Raw genomic sequence first — 7,842 nt, 5'->3', positions numbered from 1 at the left:
ACACACACACACACACACACTCTCAGGCACACTCACACATATTCATATTCACACACTCACACACACATACTCATGTTCACATGCATTCCCACTCCCACACATTCATGCATACCCCCACATACACTCCCACACTCCCACAAGCACACACTCACACACACACACACTCACACACACACACACAGACTCATGCCTCCAGGTCTTTGCATGAGCTTTTCTACTTTCTGAAACCACCATCCTGCTTTTCCTGTATAAATTTGTATATTTGCTTGACCCCGCCATGGTGGTAACTCCTTCAGAAGGCTCTCCCATGCCTCCCATGTCTAGAAACAAAGGAATGTTTTAAAGCATTCTCTCTTGTGGGCCGATGGTTCCCCACTTGGGCTTTGGAACTTAAAATACCTGCTTTGACTTTTGATGCACCCTTCTGTCTCACCACACAGTCAAGACTTGGAGACGATTGACTTCTTTAATCACTACACCTGATAGGTGCCTCTTTAGTGTTCTAAATTTGAAGTTGCTTAAGATTTTAAAAGGTAGGAATAAAGCAACAAATGAATTTCTGCGTGCTCTGGGGAGACTATCCTCTTTTTAATTTTTTTCTTGAATACATGATCAGGATGCATACTCAGCATCATTTGGGACAACTTATACACAAATTGTGAGTATGGGAGTTGTGAACTGCTTTGAAACCTATCACAGGTATCCAGTTTGGGAAGCAATTTTTTTGTGAGTCCATCTTCTCTGGAAGGAAGAACAAATGGCACCACAGGGAAAGTTGAAGAGGTAGAAATCATTCACATATAACTAGCTTAGCAGCATTTGCACACACCAGCTAAGAGCCAAATGTTCTGAATAAGTTAGTAGTGAGTCATGTGCCTAGAAAGAGGGAAATTTTTCCCTGGGGTCACTGGGACAGCTCAGATAGATGCAAACTATCCTCCAGCTTGTGTTGTTATTGTTTTGTCTTTGGTTCTAGTTTTGTTTATTTAAGATGGTCTCACATAGCCCAGGCTGACATCATACTCCACATTTTCCTGATTCTATCTCCCAAGTGTTGGGATTGTAGGATGTGCCATCATGCCAGAAACTTCCAGTTTACTGTTTTTCCCTTTATTTAAAATATATTTTCCACACAATGTAACTTGATTACAACTGTACCCCCTCCTTTCAATTTCTCCCCATCTTCTTCCATCCAGATCCACAGCCTTTCTCTCTTTCCTTAGAAAACAAACAAGTGTCTAAGAAATAATAATAAAGTAAAGTAAAGCACAATAAGACAAAATAAATCAGCATACTACAAAGGAAAACAAAGAGAAGAAAAAGAGTCAAAGAAAGAGCACAAGAAACACATCTAAACTCAAAGACATATGCATTCACACACAAGGAGTTTCCAAACACAAATAACTAGAAGCTATAAATATATGCAAAGGTCCTTAAAGTAAAAATAATTAAATAATTCATCAATTAATGATAATAGATAAAATAAATAAATGGGGGAAGAGAATGCCCTGACTCGGTATTATAAGACAAAGGACCTCAAAGACACCACTGAGTTTATTTTGTGTTGACCATCTACTGCTGGGCATGAGATCTGCCTTAAGAGTGATTTGCAATCACATAGGAAGAACAACAATATCAACCAACCAGATCCCCCAGAGCTCCCAGGGACTAAACCACTATCCAAAGAGTACACATGGAGCAACCCATGGCTCCAGCCAAATATGTAGCAGAGGATGGCTGTGTCTGACATCAATAGGAGGAGAGGCCCTTGGTCCTGTGAAGACTCGATGCCTCAGAGTAGGGGAATGCCAGGGCAGTCAGGTGGGAGTGGGTGGGAGGGTAGGGGAGCACTCTCATAGAAGCATGGAGAGGGGGAATGGGATAGGAGGTTTCCAGAGGAGAAACCAGGAAGGGGATAGCAGTTGAAATGTAAATAAATAAAATATCTATTTTTTTTTAAAGAGTGATTTGTGCAGGTCACGTGCATGATGCTTCAGTCTTTGAGAGTTCCTATGTTTGTTGATCATGCTGTGCATAGAAGGCCTTGTTACCTTGGTGTCTCCCATCCTCACTGGCTCTTACACCTCTTTCTAGCTCCTCTTCTGCAGAGTTCTGTGAGCCTTCAAGGAAAGGGTTTTGAAGGAGACATCCCATTTATGACTGAGTGTCCCAAGGTCTCACTCTCTACATACTGTCTGTGAGTGTATTCGTCCCCATCTGCTGCAGGAGGAAGCCTCTCCGATGATGGCAGATCAAGGCACTGACCTATCAGAATGGCAGAATGTTATTAGGAGCCATTTTATTGCTATGTTGCTTTTGTAGAAGTAATTGGTTTTCTCCTAGATCTCTGGCTGATCTAGTCTCAGGTTCTTTCTTGGCCACCCAAGAGGGGTTGATATATCCATTTCATGGAGTGGCCTTGAGTCCAAGCAGATATTGGTTGGTATTCCCACAAGCTTTGTACCACCGTTGTTATCAGTGTATCTTGAAGGCACATCACCATTGTAGACTGAAGGGTTTGCAGCTGGTTTTGTATCTAAGGTTTTCCTTTGGAAGCATACCAAGTACCACTCAGTAGCATGGACTCTTGTATGCTGAGGAAGAGCTTTACATAGGCACCAGCTTGACTTCCCTGTTTTCAATGAGCTATGTCGATGCTGTCCTCAGCAATGGGGCCTTACAGTCAGGTTGTGATGAAAAAAACAATAGCCTTGGCAATGACCTGGGTTGTTTGGGGGATCCCATGCTACTTCTTGGGCCAACAAGTTGAATCTGGTATAATCTTTTCCCAGAATCTTCATTTGTTAGCAAGAGATGTCCCGTTGGAGCTTTCAGATTGCTTTCAAATAGATGAGTTAACTCAAGAGGAGTAATGAATTTTATCTTCTCTAACATCAACCTATAAGATCCTGTCTGAAAAAAAATTACCCACTAACAGTGGTAGATGCTTACCTTTTATGATGTACTAGCAATAAATGTGTGTGTATGGGAATATATACTATATTATATAAATATTAAATTTTCTGGTTAAGGTTATATAGATCAAAAAGAGCATCCTTTTCTTCTCAATAGCAATATTTTGCACAAAGGATGTATGTTCATTTTCTAATCCCCCATTAGCTTTATCTTCTATAGGGACTGACTGTGAAACCTTAGTGGAATAAAATAATAAAATTAAATTAATCCTCATAAGGAAAAATTACATTTAAAATATTTTAGTTTTCTCATTTCCAGGATAGATCTATACTGTTTAATGAACATATGATACTTATATTTCTAGAATTTTCTACCCTGAATAAGTCAATGGATCTCCTCTGGGGGTCTTAAGGATGATTCTGAATACTTTATTAGGGGACTGAAACTGGCCATGAAGAACAGCAGTTACTGCCTACAATTCTTGTGCTCAGCAGCAACATAGCCCATCACCAATGTGGTCACTTTGTGGTCCCCTAATTCACAGGTATGTGCAGACCAAGAGACAGATCTTCTATGATAGGTAATCCAGCATCAGACTCAGAGCAGGGCCCATTAAAGCAGATTAACACTCATCTTCAGGAAAGGGTGTCTCTGTCTCTTGATAGTCTAACATTAGGAAGATGTAGGTAAGAGTTTTAGATACTTTGGAAGTTTTATAGAGTTGAGAAAAAGAGAGAGAGAGAGAGAGAGAGAGAGAGAGAGAGAGAGAGAGAGAGAGAGAGAGAGAGAGAGAGAGAAGGAGAGAGAGAGAAGGAGAGAGAGAAGGAGAGAGAGAAACATCTTGGAGTACATGAACATTTGTTTAATTAACATATTTTCTTTTGATTTGTGTTTTTCTTAATATAAACTCATTTTAATAAAAAATCATTTGCTAATATATAATGTAGCTATCATAACTCTACCACAGAAGTAATTACTTTATCAAATATAGTTAAAATGCTGATAAGAAAAAAACGATCACACATCCTTATTTGAAGTAAAATTTGCAGATGAGAGACAATCAAATGCTATTGCTTCTCCTTGAGTGGGTTTTTCATGTGGATACATAATCAGTGCATAGCATGAACTAAAATTGGGTCCTCACACTTTTCCCATATAGAGATAGTCCTCTGTAATCTTGCTATTTGGTTTTATTTCCAGAAATTGAAAGTCAGATTGCAGTTTGTGCTTGAGAGTTATTTTTAGTCATTTTTATAACTGTCTTGAAATAAACTCTATTTTTTCATTCTGAAATATGTCATCCGAATCTGTTATTAAATAGAATTTTTGCATAAGTGTGTTTTCCAATGAGTCTCAGAAAAATCTATTAGGAAATAAAGTAATAGCATCAAAAATTGAAAAGTCTATTATTAGAACCCTTATCATCTTTACAATATTTCTTATTATGGAGCTGAGAGTGGTTCAAGCTTTCTTGAAAGCCAATCAACTCTCCCATGCAGCAAAAGTTACATTGCTTAGTACAAACTTCTAGATGCTATTGGTCCTTTCTTCACCAAGATAACCAAGATGTTTAGGACTTGGGTTTTAAATACTCTGGCACCTCCATCACTTAGGGTGATGGGTAAGAAATAACACTGTACCAGTTTACATCCCTGTCTACGCAATACTGGGAATTCTTCCATAAGTCCAGTTTTTAAAAGGATGGAGAAGATTGGATTAGCAGATTACGTTACATAGACTAAATTTTGCTTGGCTGTACATCACAGGGAGAGTCCATCATGAATTCATAGACCCCTTGGACCTCAGGCCATTTTTTCAACTCTTAGACATTGCTACAAATAGTCCCAGGCTACTTTATATCTGACTGTAACTTAAACATAAAGTCTGTTGTAGCCAGAGAGGGCTCAGACTACCTAGGGCCATGGCATTTCTTTCACAGGAGTCTGGGAAAGATTTCTTTGTTTTAAACAGAGATGGGAGCGGGAATGCACCTTCTTCATTTGGGAGAGTGTTTTGTTCATATGTGACAGCCAGCTGTGCACTGCAGGGGAAGCTCAAACTGGTTCACTGCATTAACAACCTGTACATCATGGGTGGCAAAGAGGCATGTTGGAACTTGCTATATTCAAAGAAGATACATCAATTGAAATTGATATATGAATTGAAAAGGATGAGCATAGGAAAGAACTTTTTTGTTATGCTGGTGTGAAGAAGATGGAATAGCATAGAGTATGAAAATAATATTTATTATTATTATTATTATTATTATTATTATTATTATTACTGGTTTATTAAGACAGGGTCTCTCTATGTAAGCATGGGTATACTGGAAGTCTCTATATGCAGATTTGCCATGGGTATCCATCTGCCTCTTCCTCCCAAGTGCTGAGATAAAAGGCATGTGTCACAATTCTCCCAGAATATGGAATGTATGTGTTGATAGTGATAGCCATAAAGAGGGAGAAGCTGACAACAGGGAGAGAGGAAAGGGGCATTTTCTGTGGCAACAGGTTAAATGCACCATATGAGACAGACCTATTGCACAAGAGCACAACAGGGTGTGGTGAACCCTATGAATGGTAGCAGAGCACCTGTGCAGATATGTGCAGTGATCAGAGAATATAGGGGCGGCCTGTGGAACTACCTTCTCATCATTTCTGATCTCCCTAAATAATACCAACCAAACCCAACATGTCAGCATCTGAATGCACAAGTATTTTAGAGATGTGAGGAGTGAGTGTCCTATAACATGACTAAGGGGGGGAAGTGGGCATGTAAGTAAATGCAGTGTTTCTGATCTTAGCACTCCACCTGAAGTGAAGGGTCACAAATTTAAATTTACCATAAACGAAGGGTCCTTATTGGTTATGAGGTAGATAAGCATATGTATATATTATGTCTTTCATCAGAGATTCACCTTGCAGGGTGGGGCTTTGGCATGCTCAGAGGGAAGGTTATGTGACGAGCCATAGGGAGAAGCCAGGACCAGTTGAAGGCAGGCCCTGGAGTTACGCCTTCACAATCACAGGACCATGTGGGGCCAACAGCGGCTGTAGGAGGCAAGGATTCTGCAGTTTCTAAGAGACCACAGTTATGCTAACTAACACCTTGAGTCTGGGTTCTATTTTCTAGGGATGTGAAAAAAATAAATGTATGTTCTTAGTGACTCAGCTAGAGGTGTTTTATGATGTCAGTGCAAAGAAGTGCCTGCACTTACTTTTTTCTTTTTAGTATTATAAACCTTAACTGCAATTAAAAATAAACCATTACACTTAACTCTGCAGCAGGGTTTCCAGTGGTTTATTTGGTAATAAAATACTTTCTAATGAAATTCCTGCTAACATCCTATAGAAACTATAGAAACTGCAAGTGTTTATTCGTTTCTCTCTCTCTCTCTCTGTCATTTAAACTGTTATGAGTCACCCAGTTTATTTAGAGTTTGCACCATTTCTTTCTTTTTTTAAAAAAAGATTTATTTACTCTATATATGTGAGTACACTGTTGCAGTCTTCAGACACACCCAGAAAAGGGCATTGGATCCCATTACAGATGGTTGTGGGCCACCATGCGGGGAATTGAACTCAGGACTTCTGGAAGAGTAGTCAGTGCTCTTAACCACTGAGCCACCTCTCCAGCTCTGATTTTGTACCATTTCTACATGTTAAAATACTTGAGGGTTCCTTATCTGCAACATCCATCATTAAACACATCTTCAACCATCAAATAATTTCTTTAATACAAACTCCATTTTTTCTTCAAGAATTGTTATTTTTGTGTGTGTGTATTCTCTACTTATGATAAGGTTCTTGAAGTCGAGATCGTTATAAAATCGGCATGTAGTGATTGCCAGCTCACAATGTAGGAGGAAAATGGCTTTGACAGGATCTGGGCTAAGAATTCCTTGTGCTTCTGCTCTTTAAACCTCTGAGTGAAAATCTTTCTCGGTCCAAATGGCCTCATTTGGATTTGCCATGGAAGTTGTCACACTGGATCCTCAGCAGTTCTTCCTGGCTTTGTATCCTGTCGTTTTGCAGTAGTTTTCATAGGTTCACAGTTTCTAGTCACTGGGTACATGGTCCATCAGTCACAATGCCAGCTGCACTCACTGTGTTTTCTGTGAGGGTCTTGTAGTAAGAAACCCTGAGATCTTTGCATATTGGAAACAGAAGCTCATAGAAGTTGAGTAATTCATGCAAACCCCACAGGCTTAGCCAGTGAGTTCCAACTGGAGAGGAAGATACAAGTTGGTCTTCTTTGCTACATCTCTCTACTTCAGCAAGAACAGGAAGCTCAGACCAGCAGGACTGGTTGTTACATTCAATACATCTCAAACAGGAAGTTTTGACAGCATCTGTTGGCTCCTAACTGCACTGAATCTTAAGTTTCCACATGCACTAACTTGAGTTTTTTTTCTTGAAGCAAACAAGAGGCTTGCAAAAAGGTTAAGCAGTTTAAATCTTTATTATTATTATTATTATTATTATTATTATTATTAATTGCTTATTTTGTTTATTTACATTTCAAATGTTGTCCCCCTTCCAGGTCTCCCCTCTGCAAGGCCCCCATCCCCTGCCCTTTACTTCACCTCTAAAAGGGTATGCTCCGAGACACTACCCACTGCTGCCTCACCCCTCTAGCATCCACCTATGTTGTGGCATCAAGCCACCATAGGACTAGGTTCCTTGCCTCCCATCGATGCCAGATAAGGCAATCTTCTGCTACATATGTGACTAGAGCCATGGGCCCATCCATGTATACTCTTTGGTTGCTCATTTAGTCCCTGGGAGCTCTGGAGGCTCCAAAGCATTGCATTGTTACAAAGTAAGTAAGATAAATGGAGACCGCATTGAACTGTTGAATCTGCCTAAACTTGGTGAGAGAGAGAGAGAGAGAGAGAGAGAGAGAGTGTGTGTGTGTGTGTGTGTG

General features: G+C 39.8%; 1 protein-coding gene across 4 annotated transcripts in view; it reads right to left on the bottom strand.

The window, feature by feature from the left end:
* The window catches only part of Cntn1 (contactin 1), a 303,448-nt gene that overhangs the window by 124,122 nt on the left and 171,484 nt on the right, over positions 1-7,842 (bottom strand). The window lies entirely within an intron of this gene.

Source organism: Mastomys coucha, unplaced genomic scaffold, assembly GCF_008632895.1.
Source record: "Mastomys coucha isolate ucsf_1 unplaced genomic scaffold, UCSF_Mcou_1 pScaffold11, whole genome shotgun sequence".
In the NCBI taxonomy this organism is placed as follows: domain Eukaryota; kingdom Metazoa; phylum Chordata; class Mammalia; order Rodentia; family Muridae; genus Mastomys; species Mastomys coucha.
Note: the sequence above shows the minus strand (reverse complement) of the source record. Positions and strands in the feature narration are given on the sequence as shown.